Raw genomic sequence first — 27,849 nt, forward strand, 5'->3', positions numbered from 1 at the left:
TGTGCAGGAATCCGGGCGGATTAGAGTCGGGACGGCCGGATTTGGGCTGTGCAATCCGAGCGGATTCAGGAGAGGGACGCTCGGATTGTTGAGGGGGAATCCGAGCGGATTCCAAGGAGGGACGCTCGGATTGTTCTGGCTGGACGGGCGGATTGTCTGCAATCCGTTCGGATTGTTGGTCAGCGTCAATTCTTCTACTTTTCTTCCCTTTTCTTCATAAATTCCTTGGGGATTTTCTTGGGGACGCAAGGATCCTTTCTCGACATTGTTCTTCTACTATGATATGTACAAAGGCCTTCTAGTCTTGTCTCTTCTTGATGCTTGGTCATTGAATACAATCAATTTAGCCTCGTTTTGCCATGAAAATGCAAGATTCTTACTCCTTTCCTACCAAGGGATCAAAATCTCAAAGAATATGCGAAACAAAGAACTAAAGATAAGAAATGACCCAAATAGGCACTAAAAAGCATGGGAACAAGGCTAATTCGGGGGCTAAATATGCGCTAATTATGGTCACATCATATGATCTTTCCAAATATCCTTCCTCCTTTTATATGTTAATGATAATGTGGCTTTATTTTGGTTGATGCGGTACAAATCAATGTGTTGTTAGGAGTTGCATTTAGTTTATATGGCTTACTAGCTGATAGAAGCATTTGCATTAGGTTGTATATATGTTAGTTGCATCATGGCGTGTAGTTGCATTTTAGGAAAATTTTGTGAAAGTATCTATTTGGGAAGCTTGAGAAGTGTATATAAGGCCCTTGTAGATACATTTTCTTCTTGAGACTTTGCTCTTTAGAATAACTCTAAAACACCCTAGGATGTGTCATGCTAGTATCCTTTAACCCATTGACTAAGGCCTAGTCAAGAGTACCTTGTGATGTGATGACTCCTTGGCTACCGTTTTTTCTAAGGTGACCCTTGAAACCATGCAACCATCTTCCACTTCTAACATCATGTTTTGTCAACAAAAAGGGAATGGGCACAAAAACCTCAATTTGAGTTCAAGTACCAAAATGAAAACCAAGAAGTTTGCACAAAATTGCATCAAAGAAAAGAGGAGTACAAAAATAAGAACTCTTATGATTCAATAAAAGCACCCTCGTTACAAATTTGGGTGACTTTGAAAATGTTCAAAAATTGCAAAAGTTGAAAAATTGCCAAGTATCAAAATGCCAAACATCAAAGAAATGGCAAGAAATTGTTCTCAAAAATGTTAAATGCCACAAGAAATTGGGGGGAATAACAAAATCAAAAGCAAACTCCCATTATGTAACTCAAAATCTTATTGATCCCTTTATCCATTGATTCCACTTTTGTGCATGGTAGAGAGGGGACGACCCTTTTTCTTGTCTAGGCAAGAAGGGAAATTCCGCAATCCTACAGTGTTTCTAATATCATAAGGAGTTTACTCTTGACAAAAGCATTTAGCAATTCAGGACAAAGGTATCCTAGCTTGACACAACTTGGAGGTGATTTGTTGGTATCCTCCTAGGCTTAGTAATTTGAAGAAACCATATTTATAATGGAGTGTGTACCCTTGGATTGCTTCCCCCTTAGATAATTTTCGCCACTTAGATGAGGAAAGTGGCTATTCTTTTGTAGATGCATCCATTACTTCCTTTTGTGTGCTTAATGATTGGATGTATCGCCATTTTGGCAAGCCCCACCTTGCCTTGCAAGAAGACATCTTACCTCATGGGTGTCTTGTTATGAGTTGAAGGGGCGGAGTGAGACCCGCTAATCATCTCATATTGGCTATGTTAGTAGGTTAGTTTAAATAAAGGTCATAGTTTTAGTCACCTCTTTACTCGGGATGAGCAAAGGTTCGGTTTGAGGATGTTTGATGTGACTCATATTTGAGCACATTTAGCTCCCGAATTAGCCTCGTTCCCATGCTTTCTAGCACCTATTAGGGTCATTTCTTATCTTTAGTTTCCCATTTTGTATATTCTTTGAGTTTTTGTGTCCTTTGTAGGAGATGATTGCTATCCTAGCATTTATGGAGCAAAATGGAGCTAAATGGATCGCATCTAATGACCAAGCGTCGAAGAGGAGACCGACAAGCCTAAGCAAATAAATGAAGTAAAATGGGCAATGATGAATGATCCGTGCATCCCTATGATCGTCCCCACGGATTGTTAGGGAGCCAAGAACAAGAGAAGAACCCTATCCCATGATCCGAGCGTCCTGAGCTCAGGACGAGCGTCCTAGAGCCATGATCCGAGCGTCCCGATAGTCAGCCCGAGCGGATCACCTCACAGGACCAAGCGTGCTTCAGCTCAATCCGCGCGTGTCCTTGGGGAGTTGCTACTCAATCCGCGCATGTCCCTTGGGAGTTTCAAATTATCAAGCTTCTCTTAGTGTCTTAATCGTCATTTAAGCCCTTAGTAACCCTAATCCTTGTACTTAATTTTAGTATAAATACCCTATTGTACTAGCTTAGAATGATTTGATCATAATCATTCCCTTAATTTAGTCATAATCAAAGTTGTAATACACATTTCAATATTAATCACATCTTAATCTTTCCTTAATTCTATCAATTGTTCTTAGTTTAGTTGGGTAATAAGAAGATTATTTGGGGTTTATTGGAGGATTGACAACGTTCCATCAATCATCAAGTTTACTTCTATTATTCTTTGCATTATTATTTGGTTCATCTCAAGTAGGTATAATCCCTTTTTACCTTTGCTTAATTATTGTTAATCACATCATTTATTCATCATGTTTTGCTTTGTTAGTATGATTGACAACCTTATTAGCATGTTAAACTTGATCATGAGTGAGTAGTCCTTTAGCTAGGGTTAATGGAGAATTAAGGGAAACAATCATAGGAATTAATCTATACTTAATCTAATATGCTTTCATAATCACTTGCTTGCTTGTGGTGATTTCAACCTATGCACATGTTATGTTTGATGAAATAAGAGACTATGAATCCTTGCATTTTTTACCCATATCTTATCTTTTTAATGAGGCTTGTAAGATATAAGCCAACTCGAGCCTTGTTAGATCATGCATAGAGTTGTATAGGAAGAGACTAAGTCGACTTGGTAGGTGTTGTAAAGTCTTGATCGACTCGGCTCCGGGACCTAAATCTTCCTAGGAATTGTAAGATATACACTAACTCGATTCCATCACAATAATAAGTTGCTTGCATCTATTTGAGAACATGTTTGTATGATCTATTTCCATGATTCCCTTATGAACCCATGACACCCTAGTGCCTTTAATCAATTGTTTACAACCCCTTTAATTGCTTTACTTTTTTTTATTGCTTTACATTCATCTTGTTGATTAGTTTAGATTACATCTCATCTCAACCCATAATTTATGACACCCTAAGACATAAACTACTCGCAATTGAAATCCTAAATCAATACCCGTCCCTTGGGATTCGACCATTACTTACCACTTCACTAAAGAGTAGTTTGTAGAGTTAGAAATATTGTTTTGGTTGGTAGCTTTGACGATGAGATTTACCACGACCAATACCCCATTGTGTTAGGGGATTAAAAACCAAGTTTACCTAGTTTGAATTTAGAATTAATCAAGTTTATCAAGTTGTAATCTCTTAATTCATTATTAATCAAATCTTAATTCCTCTTTAATCCTTCAAGTGTTGTTAGTTTTAATTGGGTAATTTGAAGATTATTTGGGTTTATTGAAGACTTGACAACTCTTCATCATTCATCAAAGTGTTCTTCGATTATTATTAGCTTATTATTTAGATCATCCTCAATTTGGTATAATTCCTTTTTCCCTTGCTTATTTACTTACTCATTTACCATGTTTAACTTTGCTAAAATGATTGACACCTTCATTAACATGTTTACCATAGTCATGAGTGAGTAGTCTCCTAGCTAGGGTTAATGGGGGATTAGGGGAACTATAACATGGGGGTAGATCCATACTTAATCTAATATGTTATCATTTGATTGCTTGCTTGTTCTAGTGCTAACCTATGCACATGTTATGCTTGATAAAATGCTAGACTATGAAACCTTGCATTTTGCACATCTCTTATCTATTTAACAAGACGTGTAAGATATAAACTAACTCGAGTCTTGTTAGACCATGCATAGAAGTGAATAGGAAGAAAGTAAGTCGACTTGTAGGTGTTGTACAGTCTAGGCGACTCGGCTCCGGAACCCAAATCTTCCTATGAACCGTAAGACATAAACTAACTCGGTTCCTCTACAACAATAATTGCTTGGAACTATGAAAACATGTTTGTATGATCACCACCATGAATCCCCTATGAACCCATGACACCCTAGTGCCTTAATCTATTGTTTACAAACCCCCACTTTATTTGCTTATTCTGCTTTCATTTATTTACATTTCATTGTTATAATAGTGTAGCTTGATACCTCATATCTAAACCCAATTTGTGGCAGCCTAAGACATAGCTTTCTACAACCAATAACTTAATTCAATACCCGTCCTTTGGGATCCGACCTTTAATTACCACTCTACTAAGAGTAGTTTGTTTAGTTATAAATATTGTTTTGGTTGGATGGCTTAGACGACAGTTTCAAACCGCAACAAAAATGGCGCCGTTGCCGGGGACGCTGTTCAATTGAATTGTTGTCATTTGTTGTTTTTAGTTGTGTCTTTCTTAACCTTAGGAAAGTCAAACTCCTCAAGGTAGTTTTAATTGTTTTCTAGTTGTTTTCTTTTTGCATGTCTAGGAGATCACAAGGTAGACCTTTGCCTATTGATCCCGAAATTGAAAGAACTTTGACCAATCTTAGAAGAACCGCTAGAGGGGCTTCAACAAGTTTGGGTATTGGAGAACTTGTGGACGTCGGTGTTATCCAATCGGATAGTGTTGTGTTTACCAACCCATTTGCAAGAGAAGGAGAGGAGAACCCAATTCAAAACCAACCACAAAATCAACCCACAATGCCTAAATTTTCATCTCATTCCGTACCAACCGAGGAGAACCTACCAAATGGTACTCCAACACCACCTCACTTAACCGGTAATTTCACTGCCAAATCCGCATTCATACAACTAGATGAGAGAAGCCAATTTGGAGGGATTCCTAGTGAAGATACTCATCTACACATGGATAGTTTTTGTGACTATTGTGATGCTATCTCTCCAACCGGAGTGACCCAAGACCAAATTCGATGGGTGTTGTTTCCTTTTTCCTTGATCGGAGCCGTAAAGCAATGGTTAAAGAGCCTAGACAAAGCTACCCTTGGTATTGATTCATGGAAGAAGTTAGCACTTGCCTTCCACAAGAAGTTCTATCCTCCGAAGAAGACTAACATGTTGAGAGCCCAAATCACTGGGTTCAAGCAAAGGGATGAGGAATAATTATATGAATCATGGGAGAGATTTAAGGACACTTGTCGCTCTTGTCCACACCATGGACTTAGTGAGTGGTTCCTTGTTCAACAATTTTGGAACGGCTTATATGAAGACTCATGAAATGTGCTTAATATGGGGTCCAATGGAAGGTTCACCGAGGTTGATGACAATCAAACATGGGCCAAAATCGAAGAGATGGCGATTCATAATTCCCAATATAGTAGACCACGAAAGGCCACTAGAGGAGGAAAACATGAGGTAGATTCCATCACACAATTGAGTGCTCAACTAAGTGCTGACATCGAGGCCATCAACTTGAAGTTTGAGAAGGCTATGACTAAGCTTGATGAAGCTTCCAAATCATCCAAACAACATGTCAATGCTACGATGGTATCATCATCAATCCCAAATGGAGTATGTGAAAGTTGTGGAACCTTGGACATGATCAAAACGAATGTAGGGGAACAAGTGAATGCCTTCCAAGCATACAAGAATGGCACCCCTTACTCCAACTACTATAATGAGAATACCAAATTCCATCCAAACCTTTCATACAAAAGCCAAAATGTCCAAAACCCTCAACCCACATACACACCACCTCCAATGAGAAATCCTACTCAAAGACCATACTACAATCAACCCAATGACCAAGCCTTTGATGTCAAAAAAGCGGTCCTCCAAATACAAAAGAGCCAACAATATTTCTTTGCTCAAATATAAAGGGATAGCCAAGCCAAAGAAACCACCATCAACAATATCCATGCTCACACCAAAATGTTGGAGACTCAATTGTCTCAATTGGCCTCTTCTAGCTCCCAAAGACAAAAGGGACAATTACCTCCTCATGATAATCCTCTCACAAGACATGAGACCATCAATGCTATCCACTTGAGGAGCGGTACTAGATATGAGGGGCCAAAGATGTTGATTGAAGAAGGTATTGTTGAGAAGAATGACAAGCAAAATGATGTGATTGAGCTACTAAGGACAAATCCTAAGGTGGTAGAGACAACAACCAATGACTTATCAAAAAAGAGAAATGAATAGAAGGCTAAAGAAATTGAGAAAGAGCCTATTGTGATTAGACTTCCATTCCCAAGTCCCCAAGCTAAGCCCAAGTTTGATGAGCAACTTGGAAAGTTCATAGAGATATTGAAGAAATTAGAAGTTTCTATACCATTCACGGAGCTAATCCATCATGTTCCGGCCTATACAAAGTACATGAAAGATATTCTTACCAAGAATAAGTCCATCCGAAAGATGGAAACCATTGCCTTTACAAAAGCGAGTAGTGCAATTCTACAAGGGAATTCCCCTCCAAAGCTCAAAGATCCGGGGAGTTTCTCCATTCCATGTACCATTGGTGATACCACAATCAACAAGGCACTATGTGATCTAGGTGCAAGTGTGAGTGTCATGCCATACTCGGTATGTGAAACACTAGGAGTGGGAGAGCTCAAGTGCACCAACATGACCTTACAAATGACGGATCGTTCAACAAAGAAACCACTAGAGGTATGGGAAGATGTACCCGTGAGAGTTGGAAAGTTCTTCGTACCGGTGGACTTTGTCATTGTTGATATGGAGGAGGATTCTAACATTCCAATCACTCTAGGAAGACCATTCCTATACACTATCGGAGCGGTGATCGATGTGAAAAATGGAGAACTCACACTTGAAGTAGGTGGCGAAACAATCACCTTCAACCTTGATAAGACTATGAGAGCTCCAAATTTGTTTGAGCCATGCTTTATTGTTGATCACTATACTCGGAAGGGTGAGAAGAAGAATATGGAATCTCCATTCAAAGAACAAGGAAAAGATGGAAAACTCAAAGAGAAGGGCAAAGACACATCGCCCAATTGGAACAAAGATATTGATGTTGTTGAAATGGCTCTATTCGGAGAGCATGGAATTTTTCACAACAAGAATGAGAGATTGCAAAGCTCACCCATGACAAGTTTTGATGAAGGCCTCATTGGCCATGATAACAAGAAAGCAGAGTTTCTCTCATAAACTCATGATCCACCCTACATAGGAGAGAAAGCAAATGAAGTTTATGGTCTATGGACGATGAATTTGAGGGATTGGTTAATCCCTACAATGGGAATGTTATGACTCTAGACCAAGGCTTGATGGATCCTTGTCAACACTTGGACTCGGACTACCACAATGAAGACAACAATGTGCAAGGGTCTATGCAAGACCTTTACCATAAGAATGAACAAGCCTTTGACTACTTCTACAAGGTGTTGAGCGACATCAACAACACCTTGGATTTCCCTCCTTGACACCTCTCACAAAAAGGAGAGTTTGGTGGAGCCCTCCCTAAACCACCATTTGTAAATATTCTAACCTCTTAACTTGCATTTCATTTAACTTGTACATTATCTAATTTTTGCATTGCACCTTTCATGCTTTGTTGATTAAGTTGTGTGACATGAGGGTGTTGGGAAATGTGTCCTCACCGATAGTGCGATCACATGATTTAAATATCATTATTAAATCTCATTACAAGAATACGGAAGGGATGATACATAATATATATAGTCAACTGGTCTACACATATCGGTAATGATTGGCTGGCTAGAGTTTGACATTACTGTCGTGCGACGGTGGTGATCAGTTGATCCCTTGAGGTCACACCTAAAGGACGATTCCCTTAATTGAAAAGGTTAATTGGTTGTATGCCGATACAGATGAATTAATTCCTTAAAATTGAACAAATTATTATCACAAGAGAGAAATGACATCTTATTATAATGTGATTAAATGAGATTTTATTTAGTAATTTAAGAAGTTATATTACTAAAATTAATCGGTGTTTGCGAAACACGCGAGATGAGAATGATAAGTTAGTTATAATTACAAGATGTTGTGAATTATACTAACTAGTAATTAAATGACCATTTTATGAGAAAGTAATTTTATATTACTAGTCAATTTGTTAAATATGATTTATTTAATTTGTAAATGATATTTAATTTGTTAAATATGCATTTTAAATTAAGACATGACATAAGACATGTCACATGTCACATGACATACAATTGTACAATTGACAAAAATAAAATGGACTCCATATTACATGATAACCGAAATTGGGTGGCTCTTTTTAGTAGTTTTGTCTTATTCATTTGTCTTGTTCATTTGTCTATGATAATTGATAGTGACTTGACTATGCAAAAGACTTACACATTTTTGTCTTGTGAAGATAAAAAGGAAAAATAAAAGAGCCTATAATGACCCCCACCCAACCGGTTTTCATACACAACATTAGAGAGTTTTTTTCTCAATAATTCATTCTCTTACATTTTTATGAAAATACTTACCTTCTCTCTCTTGTTCTTCATAAAATTCATTTTTATGAATTTAATTTGTATAAATCAATTACTAATAATACTAGTAGTAGTATATGAGTATTAGTAATCAATTTTAAGGTAAACCACATTACAAATATCTAGTACATGTTAGTTTGTGGGATTAAGGGATAGTTTTGGGTGCTACTAATTGGAGGGCTTCTAATTTGAAGTCATGAATGTTCATCCATTAATGGAAAGCTCAAGAACTAACAAGAAGGAGATCTTGTTGGTGCCCATATGATGACCGAAATTATCATAGTAAGGAACATGATTTCTTCTCTTACCTTTTTAGTTTGCATGCATAAGATCTAGAATTTATTTTATGACTAAATAAATTTGAAACATATAAGAATATGTTAAGTAATGAGATACAGATTTTAAACAAGCGGTATCAAGAGCACAAGGTTGTTTGCATGCAAATCGGTTATAGTTTTTCCGAGTTATACGATTAACATATAAAACTTGTAAATTTGTGTTATTATGATATATCACGAAAATAATTTACGCATGTTAAATTTCGGATCCTAAAATGTATTTAGGATATTTTGGTTAATTTATGGATTTTATTGTTCATTTTATATTATATTGGCATTAAAATGTGATTTTTATGATAAAAATGTCAATTTTGGACGAAAATTAGCTAAACTTCGAATTTTCAGGTGGTTTTTGGATATGTTTTTCACATATATTATTTTTAGATGATCTGGAAATTTTCAAAATTTTTGGAGTTCTTATGCTCGAAATATAGATTTTTCATGATAAAAATCGAATTTAAATGAAAAATAGGTTAATATGAGAAATATTTCGAATCTGATCATAGAAATTTAGTATGTTGTCACATGCAATTTTACAAGATGTGTGTAAAATAATAGGCTATAATGAAGTCTTCATGCATGATTTATGGATTTTGATGAAAAATAGCATAAATAGTGACTTAATTAGTGAAAAATTGCTAAAACATACTTCATGACTAAGGAAAAATGACACATGTTGCATTTTATTATCTTTTTCAGATCTAAAATTGAAAAGTTGATGTGTATAATTTTTCTCATGTTTTTATGATTTTAATTAATAAATCCGATAAACCGCAACATTGTTTTTCCCGATAAATTTTCGAAATTTTTAACCTAAGTTTTTTGAACATTATGAGTGTCATGGTATTTTTCCAGAATGTTCATGAGTTTAAATTTCAAATTTTGAACTTATTAGAATTTTTTATGATTTATTTGGAGTTTATAGCATTTTATTGTAATTTTGAGTCCATTAATGAACAATTTTAAGAAATATAAGTTAATTATAGTCAAATAGTTAGTCGAGACTAATTTTGAGTCCTTAGATGGTTAGGGTAATTAACTTGTGCATAAATATGAATTTATGTATTTTATTGTGATTTTATAAGGTTGAATCACGCAAATCCGTAAAAACCGTTTAATATACGATATTGGCTCCTTAAAGGCGATTTAGTATAAAATTTGGCATGTTCATACATATTAGGATTATTTCATGGGAATAATCCATCCTATAGGTGCCCTGCAAATAACACTCCATCCTATCCGTAATTCCAATTAAATCCATCCTATCCCCCTTTCTTCTCGTAACAAACTTACCCAATTTTTTGACCGGTTACATTAGGTCACCACTCGCCTTCACCTTTTTATTACCAAACCTCTTCCTTCTTCCCCATTTCCAGATGCTCCTTCACCACCATCCCAACTCCCATTCGCCATCCCACCGCTCAACAACCTCCAAAATCAGCAGGAATTTACATTTATAATCTACAATAATTTCCAAATCTAAAAATGACTACTTTTAACCCATCAAGGTTTGTCTTCTTGATTTCCAGGAAAAACAAGGAAACAATCAAACAAAAACTAATTTGGGGGAAAAGAAACAATAAAGAATTGTGATAAAGGTCTAGTGCTTTTCGTCTTACTTTCTATTATTTAATTCAAGAACATGCATGTGGAAAGAGCCCAAAATGCAGAAGAAGGAAATAAGCAGAAAATGAAAAGTATCAAGATTGAAGATTGTAAAAGTTTGGAGGTGAGCTGCATCCGCGTTTGTCGATCTGGGCTGTAACCATGGTGGAATGTTGATAGATCTTTCTTTTCATGATCATCAAAATCTGCTACACCAATCTCTGCTACATCAATCAAATGGGTTCGAATTGATGTCGGTTGTGGCGAGGAGCAATGGTGTTACAAGGCTCGGCTTGATCGAATTGAGCTAGGTGGTGGCGGATTGGCGAGGAGCATCCTGAACCACGGTGGTCGAATCAGAGGAAAGGCAAGTAGATGGGTGATGCGCGATTATTGGAGTTCGACGGGCAGAAGGTGAGTGTGAATGATGGGGTTGCGGACTGTCAGTAGATAGTTCGATTCCGGCATCGAGACGGTTGTTTTAATTGGTGGCAAAAGACTCAAAGGTGACAGTGTTGATGTAGGGAAGTCGTGTTTGAGGTGTGGGTCAGGTCTCCGGCGGCCGTCAATGATGATGGTGGGGTGGTGGTTGACGGTGGTGGGGGTTTGGGGTTGACTGTCTCAAAACAGTCTTTGGCTTGACTTTCCCTGTCCATTATGTCGTCGATGAAGTCTATGACTGTTCGTCCGAATCCAACAATTGATGAAGAGGAATTCAAGGGTGACCTGTTTTTCAGGTTGCCCGTCTTCTGAGAGTATTATGGGAAGAAAGGGGGAAAGGATGGATTTAATTGGAATTATTGATAGGATGGAGTGTTATTTGCAGGGCACTCATAGTATGGATTATTCTCATGAAATAATCCTACATATTATAATGCTGCATTTTATTTATGATTGCCATAATTTTATTTTTATGTAATTTTTGAATTATGTAATTTTACTTAGTATGGCCTTAGTTTTAATTGGTATTACCCGAAATGTATGGGAATATCGATTCGGTTGTAATTTATTGTGATCTCGTATCACCGTTTTGTAATTTAATAGATTCATTTTATTTTAATTACAAATGTATAATAGGAAATTATGTAATTTGTTATGTAATTTAATTATTTCGGAGTTTCTTGAAGACGGTGTCACTCAAGAAGGCGATACATAAAGACGGTGTTGCCTTGAGATGCGTGCCAAAACTGAAGTTCAAGGGACCAATGGAGTTGGTTTCCGAATATGTAATAGTTTATTAGATTTTCTATTTTAGGAAGGCCATATTAGGATTTAATTTATGCTTTGCATTTTATTTATATGTTGCATGCATCGCTAAATCGCCATAACTAAAACATGCATCATTCTTTTAATCGAGTTTATCGACCGTGTCAATTACAATTATCGTAGTTCACCGCTTTAGTTCACTTAAAACGTGATAGATAATAAATTGACATGACCTCTCGCTAAAATAAACAATTGAGACTAAGCCATACCAAAAAGTAGAAACCATGAAAACCTATTTCGCGAGGGAGTGCACTCGGCCACCCCGGGGTACAAACCTTGTTACGTAGGGGAAGTGGGTGATAAATGTCTATCCACCGAATTCATGTTGATGAGGGTTTCATCGGCTATCCCGTGCCCAAGTTAATGTGAATTTTGATCATGGACACATTTATTCGAAATTTGGGTTGAAATCAACAAAAGTAATTGATAAGGGTTTCATCGGCTACCCCGTGCCCTTGTCGGATGTGTTTTGGGCTAAAGATAAATGTTAATGTAATTTTATCGACCGAGAGTTCTAAAAGTAGAATCGATTAAAGAGTTAATCCACCGAGTTATATTGATAAGGGTTTCATCGGCTACCCCGTGCCCAAGTTAATATGAATTTGGATCTCGGAATCATTTATCATAGTTGGGTAGAGGTCACTATGTAAATGCTTTACTTGTTATCTACAAGTATTATTATAACGATGAATGTTTTGTTTTCATTATTCCGTTACCATATTGTTCTATTTCTTTACCACAATTCATATACGATATCATTTCGTTTTTGATTCCAATCTCCATTAAAACATCGTAACTAAAGACAAATATGAATTTGCTTCTAAAACCTCAAATGAACCATTGCTAAGGATCTCTTGTAAAGAGTATAGATAAAAGTTATTCATTATCAAACAGGTTTTTGATTCTTGACTAACACATCTACTTACAATGAATTGTTTCTAATTTCGGTAACTAGATTTGTTGGAAATCAAAATTGACCAAAATATCGCAACCACTTCAATGAAAGTTTTAAGACTAAAACGAACAAATGAAGAGTAATCTTCATGAATTCAATTTTGCTTCTCAAAGCAAAGACTCATAGAAATGAGTGGGAGCATTCTCTTAAACCGTTAAGATGAGGACGAGGTTCAAGAAGTAAAAATAGAATGGAATTGATACAAGGTAATGTTAAAAGTAACGTTATTGAGAATGACAATACTAAACCTATCAATCCTGACCGATAAAGTTTCCATTGTCTTAAATGTTCGACACTAGAAAGGAAACTACCCCAAGTTGTTAAAGAATAAGCAAGTTAGTTGTGGGACATCTAATAAGACTTAGTTCTTTATTTATTTAATTGACATACATTTTGCTAGTAATACTTCGCCAATATTAGAAACCAGTGGAGGTTTTCATCATTGTACTTGATACATAGGATGATTAGAATATGACGACTAGCAATAATGATGTTGAGAGATAGAGTCTTTGTGTATTCAATCTAGTTTTTGAGTTTAAAGTTGTACTTAATTGTGACGATTAAGTGCACAAACTCTAAATAAGAATATAAACTTGTTAAGATACAAAAGGGTTTCACTTTTGTGACCCTACACACCACGATTTGATATATGGCTAGCCCATTATCAAGGTGAGTATATTCTAAACCATACTAGAATAATATATCATGTAGATGATGCAAGACTCAAATTGGTAACCCAAGATTAAACCTTAAATTCTGGAATGATAAACGCAAAGAGTTATCGAGTACTCTTGAAACCATTAGATTGTTAATGGTATATGCGTATCTTGTATTCAAAGCAAGATATCTCGTGCATTTTGGTTGAAAAGGAGATCGAGGTTGTAAATCATCGATCCAAAATAGGTTGATCATTCTCTTTTACCAACGATTTAATTTGACACTAATATGTTCACTTAATAAGGTAAATAGAGAAATCTTTGAAGAAGTTCAAAGTGTTCAAAGAATCACGATTTAGTCGTGATGGGATTATCAAAGTGAAGACTTTGATATAAGCCAAAGGAAATGTGATTTAGAATCACAAGTTAATCTCTCTTAGCACGCATTATGGAATAATGTGTGGTTGGATAAAGAATTCAAACGCTAATCGATATGGTTTGGACTTCAATCAAGTCACTTTGAGTTACTTGATCCTTTTGGGGATTTTATCATTTTGTCTAAATTATTTTTCCACTAAAACTAAACGATTCATACGAGATATGTACCATGTTTGTAAGCTTACACAAGAAACAAATGCTCTTTTTCCGTTTTAATTATCACGAGTACGACGGGTTTGCGGCTCGTGAAGCTGTCTTTCTAAAATACAAGTTTATTTCTAGAAGACAGAGTGGGAGAAATTATTCAAGAGCCACAAAGAATGTTAAAAGAATGTTATGTCGCAAGAAACTGGTCTTTCTTGGCTACATGAGACGTTTTGTGTAAAACGTTGTTTCTTCAAAACCCAGGAGGTTAAAGTCATCACTTGTTGAAGATGATGAATTAGTATTGCTTCTTAAAGTAAAGAGCTTACAACTTACAAAGAAATTGTTTGATTCAAGTTACTTCTGCAAAGTAATGAATAGATGACTTACATAAGAGTGTTTAAGTCACAACTCAATACAAGGCCATGAAAATCCGAAATAAAAGGCTTGATTAGTGACAAAGGGTTTTGCACTAATAAAGAAAGATTTCAAAGCTTGATTGGAGCACTAGTTGAAATGCTTAAGTCTATTTGGATCTTCTTAAGGATTATATTTCATTATGAGATATACAGCAAGTGAATCTAAAACCCACTTCTTCAATTAGAAGGAATGTATTCAATACATGTCTTGAGTTTTGTAGATTCTTGCAATCCTAAGATAATGTGAAACTTAAGAGAGGGTCTTAAGTAGGACATCAATGAGTTGGAATCAACATTTTGATCATGTGATAAAACATTTCTCGATAAGTCGAGAATTTGTGTTTATACATGAAGTTTAGTGGGAGTTACGGAAATTTTAATTAGTCTTATATGTGGATGACATATTGATTATTGAGAATGATTTAAGACTTTTGGAGTATTATAATACATCTTTAATATCCGGATTTATGAAGATAAATCCACATGATATTAGCGTCAATAAGAAGTCTTATGTTGATAAGATTCATGACTAGTTCAAATAAATTGAACATATTTGATTGATTACATTTGCTTCCGCTGCCGGATCAAATAAATGAGTAATGATGTATAACACTTCATATACTTTGAGTATGATGAATTGTTTTCAAAATCGAATTTAAGTAATCTTTACCAAGCAAGCCATAAAGATTACCCTTAAGTACTTGCAGAAGCATTAAGGAAGTAAAGCAAAGTGTTTATGATGCAATTTTGTGTAAGAGTGTTACACAAGTGACAATTGAGATTGCACATGGTTTCCGACAAAACCATAATCAAAACACATCAGGATGGTTAAGATACCATTGTGGTTATGTTATTTAAGAAATAGATTTTCTAGAATCGTTCTAGGCAATAAAGAACAATGAGAAATATTTACAACGGAAATTGAGTACACTTGCAATCATGAGATGTGCAAGAAGGATGAGTCTGCACATTTGTGAAAACAGAGGAGCTATTCTTAGGCTAGAGGGCCTATGTCTTGATTGGATCTCGACACGTACTCAGAAAGTTTTGTAATGCAAATGTATACATTACAAAGGAAAACGAGTATGTAGTAAGGTTGAGTAAGGTACAAGAAATTGATAAAACCTACTAACCAAAGCCTTCTCAAAGGCTAAACATGATGAGTCATGTCATTTCAATTGAATTGAAATGAACAACTACATACAAGATCAAATTAGATTATAGAACATGAAATAGTATTCAGGCATTGACTATTCATATGTGATAATCGCATTTGTCGTTCGAGTTTTACTTTAAAACTCTTTTTTTATACTTTGTTACATCCAAACGGGTTGTAAAGACAACATTGAACCGCGTTAAAGTGAACCCGGATTAACATAGTATTAGCCCATAGTCGCTTGTATGAGGTGACGTCTCGAAGTGACTAGAGTGTGATGCGATTGATGGCAAGTTCAAGTGCCATAGAGTCATGTGAGATGACTAGTCGATCACATAGGCAGACTGTTAGGAACACTTTGTCGGGCAGTGACCGCTTATAGAGTTCTGGCAAATTTATATAGCCTGGTCGTGGCGAAAGCTACTATAGTATTCTAAAGAGTCGATTCTTTTGACTAAAGACTGTTCGCCTAAGATGGCACAGTTTCAGATTAGCTTTGATTTATGTTACTACGACCTTCGTAAATGGGGTCAAAAGGGCATATTTTGGGTTATGATGGCTGTGGCTAGTCGAAGGGAATAAGTGCGATAGGAATTGTCCACCCCTTTGTCAGGGTTAAAACAATATCTCAGGGCCACTCGAGGAGTAATGAACTGGAAATGCGTGGCCACGCTCGGAAGGTATCTATGATAGATAAATCCGGTCAATCAGTTATTCTCCAGATCGAGGAAACCACTCTCGATATGATCACTTGCAAGTACGACCCGAAATACACCTTGCATTGAGTGGGAGATAGTAATAGGACAAGAGAATTGGTGACGCACACTTGTCGAGGACAAGTGGGAGATTGTTGGGAAATGTGTCCTCAACGATAGTGCGATCACATGATTTAAATATCATTATTAAATCTCATTACAAGAATACGGAAGGAATGATACATAATATATATATAGTCAACTGGTCCACACATATCGGTAATGATTGGCTGGCTAGAGTTTGACATTACTGTCGTGCGACGGTGGTGATCAGTTGATCCCTTGAGGTCACACCTAAGGACGATTCCCTTAATTAAAAAGGTTAATTGGTTGTATGCCGATACAGATTAATTAATTCCTTAAAATTGAACAAAATATTATCACAAGAGAGAAATGACATCTTATTATAATGTGATTAAATGAGATTTTATTTAGTAATTTAAGAAGTTATATTACTAAAATTAATCGGTATTTGCGAAACACGCGAGATGAGAATGATAAGTTAGTTATAATTACAAGATGTTGTGAATTATACTAACTAGTAATTAAATGACCATTTTATGAGAAAGTAATTTTATTACTAGTCAATTTGTTAAATATGATTTATTTAATTTGTAAATGATATTTAATTTGTTAAATATGCATTTTAAATTTAAACATGACATAAGACATGTCACATGTCACATGACATACAATTGTACAATTGACAAAAATAAAATGGACTCCATATTACATGATAACCGAAATTGGGTGGCTCTTTTTAGTAGTTTTGTCTTATTCATTTGTCTTGTTCATTTGTCTATGACAATTGATAGTGACTTGACTATGCAAAAGACTTACACATTTTTGTCTTGTGAAGATAGAAAGGAAAAATAAAAGAGCCTATAATGACCCCCACCCAACCGGTTTTCATACACAACATTAGAGAGTTTTTTTTCTCAATAATTCATTCTCTTACATTTTTATGAAAATACTTACCTTCTCTCTCTTGTTCTTCATAAAATTCATTTTTATGAATCTAATTTGTATAAATCAATTACCAATAATACTAGTAGTAGTATATGAGTATTAGTAATCAATTTTAAGGTAAACCACATTACAAATATCTAGTACATGTTAGTTTGGGGGATTAAGGGATAGTTTTGGGTGCTACTAATTGGAGGGCTTCTAATTTGAAGTCATGAATGTTCATCCATTAATGGAAAGCTCAAGAACTAACAAGAAGGAGATCTTGTTGGTGCCCATATGATGACCGAAATTATCATAGTAAGGAACATGATTTCTTCTCTTACCTTTTTAGTTTGCATGCATAAGATCTAGAATTTATTTTATGACTAAATAAATTTGAAACATATAATAATATGTTAAGTAATGAGATATAGATTTTAAACAGAGGGCAAGTGAGGGAGGGATTTTAATGTGCTTCAAATGTGTAGTGTTTGATGATCAAGTGTGGGGGAAGCACATTCCTAGGCTAACCAAGCCTTTGTAATGCTACCCAAGAAAAATGTAAGAAGAAAAAGAAGAAGAATAGACACGGGGTGAAAACCCCCCACGAGCAAACCTGAGCTCGTGGGGACTGGGAAGGGGCTGCAGGTGAAAATCTGCGTTGTGAAAAAAATCTGCCAGAGCCGAGCTCAGGTCGAGCTAGCCAAAGCTCAAGTTGCCCGACCTTATCTGAAGTCGTAGGGACTGGAAGGGTTCTCTATCGTCAAATCTGCACTGGAGTACAAATCTGCCCGTCTCCAGCTCAAGTTGAGCGACCCAACTGAAAATCCGCCCGACCTGTTCTTGAGACGCCCGTCTCCACAGCCCTCCAGAAATTTGATTTTCCACTGCCCAAAAATCCGCTCGACTCAACCCTGAGCCGCCCGTCTTAACTTGTTATATCACCAAATATGGTACCAAAACCCCCATTCTTCATTTCATTTCATTTCATTCAAACACAAACACCATTTTTTCCTCACTTCAATCTTCAAACTCTCATCCAAAAACAACATTCTCTCTTCCAAATTCACCCAAATCAAGTCCAAACTTACTCAAAACAAATCACTCCTTCATCAACATAACACCATTCAAACAACAATTTCTTCAAAAAAATCATTCAATTTCTCTAGGGGTTGGTGAAATTTCGAAAAAAAACCAAATTGATTGGGCATTCCATTGAAACTTGAAGAAAGAAGCATTCAAGCATTTACTTGGTGTGTTTATACAAGAAGGAAAACAATGGCAAGGACCAAAGGAGGAATCAAGGCAACAAAAACACCAACATTGTCTAAAAGACAATAAGCTCTAGCATCCAAAGAAATGGTCTTGGTACAAAGGAAGCAAGCTACTACTTCAACCGTCCATGATATTGAGGAAGCTACTCATTCTATCCCGGAAGTGGAACAATTTAAGAATTATCCGGGGGTAACTTTCTTATTCGATAAGCATAGGAATTCATTTGAATCACTTGCCAAGAAAAGGATTCTAGCTACAAAATTTGTATGTCAAGATGCTTTGAGAAAATTGGGTGTCCTTGAACAAACAAAGGCATTTTTCGAGTCCATGGGGTTAGAAACCCTCTTTGAAATTAATGAATTGACATACCCCTGATTGACTTTGGAGTTCATTAGCTCCTTAAGGGAGTATAAGATTGAGACTCGAGAATATGTAGAATTCCGTCTCGAAAACAAGACTAGAACAATGCTCAAAAGTGAATTTGGTGAAATATTAGGGCTTACATACCATGACCGGTTCAAAATGAAACCATTTGAATTTAATGCCGAACCAATTTGGCTAGCTATCTCCGGTCGTAAGTTCACTACTTTCAACGAGTGTCATGCCTTGTACATTAATCATCCAGGTATAAAGTATTGGCATAAGTTCATCGCAAACACTTTAATTAGTAGGAAAGAAGCCAATCACTTGACGGAATTAGACTTTGTTTACCTTGAGTCTTTCTTGAATGTTGGTGGGAAACCCAAGAGTGATTATAATGTGCTTCAACTATTGATAAAAGATGGTTGGAAATTGAGAGTGGAAAAGATGGTGTGACCTTTATTGTTAATGGAGGCTTGGTGACGAGGTTGGCAAGACATTTTAACCCGGATTTCAACAAGGATAACACCTATAAATCAGTTAAAGGAAGCCACCTTCTTAACATGAGCAATATGATTCACAAGTTTTAATCGATCAAGCAAGATAACTTGGACCATAAATATGAGTGGCTCATCAAGGATGCCAAATCCATTGTCTTACCGAGTAAGATTTATCGCATCTCCACCCGCTGGACCAACTACCTCCTCCGCGGTTCTGAGCAAGCCGAGACCATCATCAAACAACAACAACAACCAAGAGATGAACCCTCCTCCTCCATTGTTACACCACCTTATCCCTCTGCCTACCAAGAATTCAAAGCTAATGGTGCTATGGGGGGCAATGACTACTTGACCCAACTAATGCAACACATGTATAGAGAAGCTCACAATGACCGGGTGAATGCATATTACGCACAATATCTACCCCTCTACCATCTTGATAGGTAAGGACTCTTTGATCCTTCGAGTTCTATGCCGGATTGGGTGGATAGGAAAGTGTTCTTTCCTAATGCTTCTCAAGATGAAGAAATGGATACAAGGAGAAAGGAGGAAGTTGATGATGAGAGCATGGAAGGTAGTGGGTCTTGCCTATATGATGAGGAAGAAGAGCAAAGTTCAAGTGAAGAAGATGATGGTGAAACCTCCGGTTCAATGGAGGTAGATGATGATGATTATGTCACGATGAGTGACAATTGATGGTTGACAAAGCATGAAGGAGGGCATTACAATACGGGGTTGATCACTTATGCTAGTACCAACCTATTCCATTGTGAATCTCCTACCCATCATTTTGTTTTGTTTTTATCTCATGTTTCCATGACTTGTATAATATTTAACTTGCACCACTTTGAGAGTCATTTCGGGACCTTGGTAGTTTTGAGTTTGGAGTCCTAGCACCACTCAAAGGACTCCCACCTCGGTCACATTGAGGTGCTTATATTTTTGCTCCCACTACAAGAATCCAAAATGACAATCTTCATTCAAGCATTGCATTCCATGCCTTGCGAATGAACTTCCCTTTCTTTTTGCAGTAGCAATAGTGTTTTGTCCGGTTTGGGGAAGTTCAATCACAAGGAATGCTAGTTAATTCAAATTAGCTCTCCGAATAATTGAAAGCATGCATCATGTAGTATAGTTTAGTTTACATCACTTGTATATATCTATCACATGTACATATCTCACATATAGTTTGCATTTAGCATAGAATCATGCATCATTCATTTCATTGCATTTGCACAATTCCCTATTGTTTTGTCCATTGGGGACAATGTCCATTCTAAGTATGGGGATGGGGAATTCTAACACTTTCCTAACTCAAAAATTTTAAAAATGATAAAAATTTCAAAAATTTCAAAAATCCAAAAACATGTTCTTCCTTTTTGTAGTGTAGAAATATATATATATATATAGTGTATATAATTGTTTGTTTGTGTTCACTCCTATTACATTGGACCGACTACGCCACATCCGAGGCATAAGGAATATGAAGACCGCATGGTATGATCTTTCCAAATATCCTTTTTCCTCCCTATGTTAATGACAATGTGGCTTCTTTTTATTTGATGCGGTACATACTAATGTGATTCTAGGAGTTGCATTTAGATTATATGGCATACTAGTGATAGTAGAATTTGCATTAGGTTATATATATGTTAGTTGCATCATTGCATGTAGTTGCATTTTAGGAAATTTTTTGTGAAAATGTCTAGTTGGGAAGCTTGACAAGTGTATATAGTCCCTTGTAGATAATATTTCTCCTTGAGACTTTGTTTGATAGAATACCCTTAAGACACCTAAGGATGTGTCATACTAGTATCTTTTGACCCATGGACTAAGGCCTAGTCAAGAGTACCTTGTGGTGTGATGACTCCTTGGCTACCGTTTATTCCAAGGTGACCCTTGATGCCATGCAACCGGTTCTTCCATTACTATCATCATGTTTGCCAATACAAAAGGGATTGGGCACAAAAATCTCCAAATTGAGTTCAAGTACCAAAGTGAAAATAAAAAACTTTGCACAAAAATTGCATCAATGAAAAGAGGAGCAAAAATAGACTCCTAAGCTTCAATAAAAGTGCCCTTGCTACAAAATGGGGTTACTTAGAAAATGTTCAAAAAAGAATGCAAAGAAATTGCCAAATATCAAAAGTGGCAAAGAAATGTTCTCAAAAGTCAAATACCACAAGAAATTGGGGGGGAAACAAAACAAAAGCAAACTACCATTGAGAAACTCAAATCATAAAAATCCCTTTTATCCATTGATGAATCCATTCTTTGTTGCGTGGTGGAGAGTGGACGACCCTTCTTCATGTCTAGGCAAGAGGGGGAATTCCGCGATCCTACAGTGTTTCTAACACCATAGGGAGCCTACTCTTGGCAAAAACATTTAGCGATTGAGGATAAAAGTACCCTAGTTTAACACAACTTGGAGGTGATTTGTTTGTATCCTTTTGGACTTAGTAACTTAGAGAAATGATATATACAATAGAATGTGTACCCATAGATTGTTTTTCCTCTAGATGATTTCCGTCACTTAGATGAGGAGAGTGGCTATTCTTTTGTAGATGCATCCATTACTTGCTTTGTGTGCTTAATGCTTTGATGTATCGCCATTTTGGCAAGCCCCACCTTGCCTTGCAAGAAGGCATCTTACCTCATGGATGTCTTGTTGTGAGTTGAAGGGGCGGAGTGAAACCCGCTAATTATCTCACATCGGCTAGTAGTATTAATAAGGGTCATAGTTTTAGTCACCTCTTTACTCGGGATGAGCAAAGGTTCGGTTTGGGGATATTTGATGTGACTCATATTTGTGCACCTTTAGTCCCCGAACTAGCCTCGTTCCTATGCTTTCTAGTGCTTATTGGGGTAGTTTCATATCTTTAGTTCCCTACTTTGCATATTCTTTGAGGTTTTATATCCTTGGTAGGAGAGGATTGCTAACCTTGTACTTATGGAGCAAAGTGGAGCTAAATGGAGTGCATCTAATGAACAAGCATCAAAGAGGAGACCATTACTATAGGCCTAAGTGAATAAATGAAGTAGAAATGGGCAATGATGAAGAGCCCCATGACCTACCCACGATCCCCACGGATCCTTGGGCAGTCAACGAAGAAGAGAATTGAAGAGAAGACTAAGGAAATTGAGAAAGAGGCTATTGTGATTAGACTTCCATTCCCAAGTCGCCAAGCTAAGCCCAAGTTTGATGAACAACTTGGAAAGTTCATAGAGATAGTGAAGAACTTAGAAGTTTCTATACCATTCACGGAGCTAATCCATCATGTTCCGGCTTATGCAAAGTACATAAAAAATATTCTTACCAAGAAGAAGTCCATCTGAAAGTTGGAAACCATTGCCTTTACAAAAGTGAGTAGTGCAATTCTACAAGGGAATTCTCCTCCAAAGCTCAAAGATCCGGGGAGTTTCTTCATTCCATGTACCATTGGTGATACCACAATCAACAAGGCACTATGTGATCTAGGTGCAAGTGTGAGTGTCATGCCATACTCGGTATGTGAAAGACTAGGAGTAGGAGAGCTCAAGTGCACCAACATGACCTTACAAATGGCGGATCGTTCAACAAAGAAACCACTAGGGGTATGGGAAGATGTACCCGTGAGAGTTGGAAAGTTCTTCATACCGGTGGACTTTGTCATTGTTGATATGGAGGAGGATTCTAACATTCCAATCATTCTAGGAAGACCATTCCTATACACCGCCGGAGCGGTGATCGATGTGAAACATGGAGAGCTCACACTTGAAGTAGGTGACGAAACAATCACCTTCAACCTTGATAAGACGATGAGAGCTCCCAATTTGTTTGAGCCATGCTTTATGTTTGATCACTATACTCGGAAGGGTGAGAAAAAGAAGATGGAATCTCCATTTATAGAACAAGGAAAAGATGGAAATCTCAAAGAGAAGGGCAAAGACACATCGCCCAATTAGAAGAAAGATATTGATGATGTTGAAATGGCTCTATTAGGAGAGCATGGAATTTTTCACAACAAGAATGAGAGCTTGCAAAGCTCACCTATGACAAGTTTTGATGAAGGCCTCATTGGGCATGATAACAAGAAAGGAGAGTTTCTCTCATCAACTCATGATCCACCCTACATAGGAGAGAAAGCAAATGAAGTTTATGGTCTATGGGACGATGAATTTGAGGGATTGGTTAATCCCTATATTGGGAATTCTATGACTCTAGACCAAGGCTTGATGGATCCTTGTCAACACTTTGACTCGGACTACCACAATGAAGACAACAATGTGCAAGGTTCTATGCAAGAACTTTTGGTCGGACTATATTTTTCGGTTACTTGTCGTTAGGAGCACCTAGACCAAAACACAATTTATAACTTCACAAACAACTCTACAATTAGTAAAGAGGCAAGTAAAGGTCGGATCCCAAGGGACGGAAATTGAGATGAGATTTCTATTGTAACTAGTGGTGTCTAAGGGGTGTCACAATTAGGGTTTGAAGTAGAAGATCACTAAACTAAAAAGCAATGAAAGTAAACAAGCAAGATGAAATAAAAGGGATGTAAACAATTGATAAAAGGCACTAGGGTGTCATGGGGTCATAGGGGATTCATGGGAATTGATCATACAAACATATTCTCAAGTTATAAGCAAACAATTATTGTTGTGATGGATCTAGTTGGTTTATATCTTACAATCCTAGGAAAGTTTGGGTCCCGGAGCCGAATCGATTAGATTGTAAAACACCTACAAGTCGACTTAATCTTCCCTACTCAACAATATGCATGGTCTAATGAGACTCGAGTTGGTTTATGTCTTACAAGTCTCATTGAAAAGATAGGTGATGGGTAAAAAATGCAAGGATTCATAGGCTCATATTTCATCAAACATAACATGTGCATAAGTTGAGATCACAACAAGCAAGCAAATAAACTATGAAAGCATATTAATTTAAGCATGAATCATCCCCCATGTTGGTTTCCCCTAATCACCCATTAACCCTAGCTAAGGAAACTACTCACTCATTATCATGTTGAACATGCTAGCAAGGTTGTCAATCATACCAACAAAGTGAAACATGATTAATAAATGAATGTGATTAACAATAATTAAAGAGGGATTAAGAGAATTATACCTACTAATGATTCCAATAATAAAGCAAAGAATAAAAGAAGTACTTGAATGCTTGATTGAGAGGTTGTCAATCTCCCAATAATAACCCAAATAATCTTCAATTACCCAAAATAAAGGATGAACAAGAGAGATATTAAGGAAATAAAACTTGTATTAAAACTTAATTAAATGTTGATTACAAGATTAAAGAGAGATTTGATTGATATTAACTACTCTAAAGATTGCTAAGAAGAACATGCTCTTCTAATTAGACTAATGGGGTATTTATAGTGGGGATTAGGTGTATGAATTAAGGTTAACTAAGGGCTTAAATGACGATTAAGTCCCTTGTTGAGGAAACGCCGGTCTCTTTTGGGAGACTCCGGTCTCTAGGGAGACTCCGGTCTCTAGAAAAAGATGTGCATCCTTCCTTGAAGCTTGAAGAAGACGAAATGGGATTGTCTGGGAATCCGGGCGTCTTTAGCACGGGACGGGCGGATTTGGCGGTCTCTGCCCGGGCGTCCAGGGGGTGAAGACGGGCGGATTTGGGAGCTTTTGCCCGGGCGTCTTCTGGAGAAGCCGCTCGGATTGTGGCTTGGCGGACGGGCGGATTCAAGGCAATCTGCACGGATTGTCAGGCAGTCTTGTTCCTTCTTCTTTTCTTCCTTTTTCTTCATAAAATCCTTGAGGATTTCCTCGGGGATGCAAGGATCTCTTCTCATCATTGCCCATCTACTATAGTATGTACAAAGGCCTTCTAATCTTGTCTCTCCTTGATGCTTGGTCATTGAATTCAATCAATTTAGCCTCATTTTGCCATGAAAATGCAAGGTTTGCACTCCTCTCCTACCAAGGGATCAAAACCTCAAAGAATATGCAAAACAAAGAACTAAAGACAATAAATGACCCAAATATGCACTACAAAGCATGGGAACAAGGCTAATTCAGGGACTAAATATGCTCTAATTATGGTCACATCAAATATCCCCAAACCGAACCTTTGCTCGTCCCGAGTAAAGAGGTGACAAAGACTAGGACCATTATTTAAACTAACCTAATAACATAGCTGGTATGAGACAATTAGCGGGTCTCACTCCGCCCCTTCAACTCACAACAAGACAACCATGAGGTAGGATGCCTTCTTGCAAGGCAAGGTGGGTCTTGCCAAAATGGCGACACATCCAAACATTAAGCATACAAAATCAAGTAATGGATGCATCTACAAAAGAATAGCCACTTTCCTCATCTAAGTGGCGGAAATTATCTACAAGGGAAGCAATTCAAGGGTACACACTCCTTCATAGATGCAATTTCTTCAAACTACTAAGCCTAGAAGGATACCAATAAATCACCTCCAAGTTATGTCAAGCTAGGGTACCTTTATCCTCAATCGTTAAATGCTTTTGTCAAGAGTAGACTCCCTATGGTGTTAGAAACACTGGAGGATCGCGGAATTCCCCCTCTTGCCTAGACAAGAAGAGGGGTCGTCCCCTCTCTACCATGCACAAAAATGGATACGATGGATAAAGGGATCGAAAGATATTTGAGTTTCACTTTGGGAGTTTGCTTTGTTGTTGTTTTTCCCCCCAATTTCTTGTGGCATATAACATTTGAGAACATTTTCTTTTGCCATTTCTTTTTTATTTTTGCCATTTCAATACTTGACAACTTTCAACTTTTCTTTGCATTTCTTTTGAACATTTTCAAAGTCACCCCATATGTAGTGAGGGTGCCTTATATTTGAAGCATAGGAGTTTTCATTTTTGTTACTCCTCTTTTCTTTTGATGCACTTTGCAAACTTTCTTTCACTTTTCATTTCATTGAACTCAAATTGATTTCTTTTTGTGCCCATTTCCTTTGATGACAAAAATGTGGTAGAACATGGATGATGGATGCATCGTTTCAAGGGTCACCTTGGAATAAACGGTAGCCAAGGAGTTATCACATCACAAGGTACTCTTGACTAGGCCTTAATCTATGGATCAAAGGATACTAGCATGACACATCCTAGGGTGTTTTACAAGTATTCTAACAAGCAAATTCTTAAGAAGGAAAAAGCATCTAATAGGGCCTATATACACTTGTCAAACTTCCCAAGTAGACGGTTTCACAAATTTTTTCTAACATGCAAACTACATGCCATGATGCAACTACCATATAAACATCCTAATGCAAATGATTCTACCAACTAATTTGATATATACACTAAATGCAAGTCCTAAGTTCACATTGTTATACCGCATCAATCAAAATAAAGCCACATAGTCATTAACATAAAGAGGAAAAAGGAGATTGGAAAGATCATACCATGCGGTCTTCAATATCCTCATGTCTCGGATGTGGCGTAGTCGATCAATGTGAACAAGGATAGAACAAATACAATATATACAACAATATATACATGACTACACTACAAAGGAAATGAACTTGTTTTTGGTTTTTTCAATTTTTCAAATTTTTATGGTTTTTCAAATTTTTTGATTTTTTTGGATTTTTGAATAAAATTTAAGTTAGAATTCCCCATCCCCACACTAATATGGGCATTGTCTTCAATGGCCAAAATGATGGTAAATCATGCAAGCATGATGCATGAATTCTACTCTAAATGCAAGCTATACTAATCTATATACTGCATGATGCATGGATTTTTTGTTTATGACGGAGAGAGTAATTTAGATTACCTCCCGTTGCGTATGCATGTACTTCCCCAAACTGAGTTAAACATTATTTCTAATGTCCTAAAGTTGGGGTAGTTCATGCACACAAGATGCAATGCATGAAACTAAATTTGTCATTTTGGATTTTCAAAAGTGGGAACAATTAAATAAGAACACCTCAATGGGGCCGAGGTGTTAGTCCTCTATGTTGCTAGGACTCTCCAACCATGATCAAGATAAAGTAAATAAAACAAAGAAAGAAATAGACAAAACTCAAGAGGGTAGGAGCCTCCAAAGCTTGCTAGTCTTCCACCATATCATCATTATCATCATCTTCCTCAATTGAAGTGGACTCATCACCACTTCCCTCTTCACTTTCTTGCTCACTTTATTCATCATCCTCTTCTTCTTCTTCTTCATTAGCCTCTTCATCAATGCTATCATCAACAACCTCATCACCGACAACCTCATCGTCACCCGGAATCTCACCCTTAGATGCACTCGGAAAGAAGACTTCCCTATCCGCCCAACTAGGCAAAGGACATGAAGGATCAAGTAGTCCTTGCCTAGATAAATGAAGGAGGGGTGGATATTGGGCTAAGTAAGCATCTTCCCGATC

At 36.9% G+C, this 27,849-nt stretch overlaps 1 non-coding gene across 1 annotated transcript; it reads right to left on the reverse strand.

The window, feature by feature from the left end:
* Window positions 1-5,286: 5,286 nt before the first annotated feature.
* On the reverse strand, window positions 5,287-5,393 carry LOC141625230 (small nucleolar RNA R71). The gene has a single exon (XR_012535021.1). It is a non-coding gene; the product is annotated as a small nucleolar RNA R71 (small nucleolar RNA).
* Between the last annotated feature and the right edge of the window lie 22,456 nt (window positions 5,394-27,849).

Source organism: Silene latifolia, chromosome X, assembly GCF_048544455.1.
Source record: "Silene latifolia isolate original U9 population chromosome X, ASM4854445v1, whole genome shotgun sequence".
Classification (NCBI taxonomy): Eukaryota; Viridiplantae; Streptophyta; class Magnoliopsida; order Caryophyllales; family Caryophyllaceae; genus Silene; species Silene latifolia.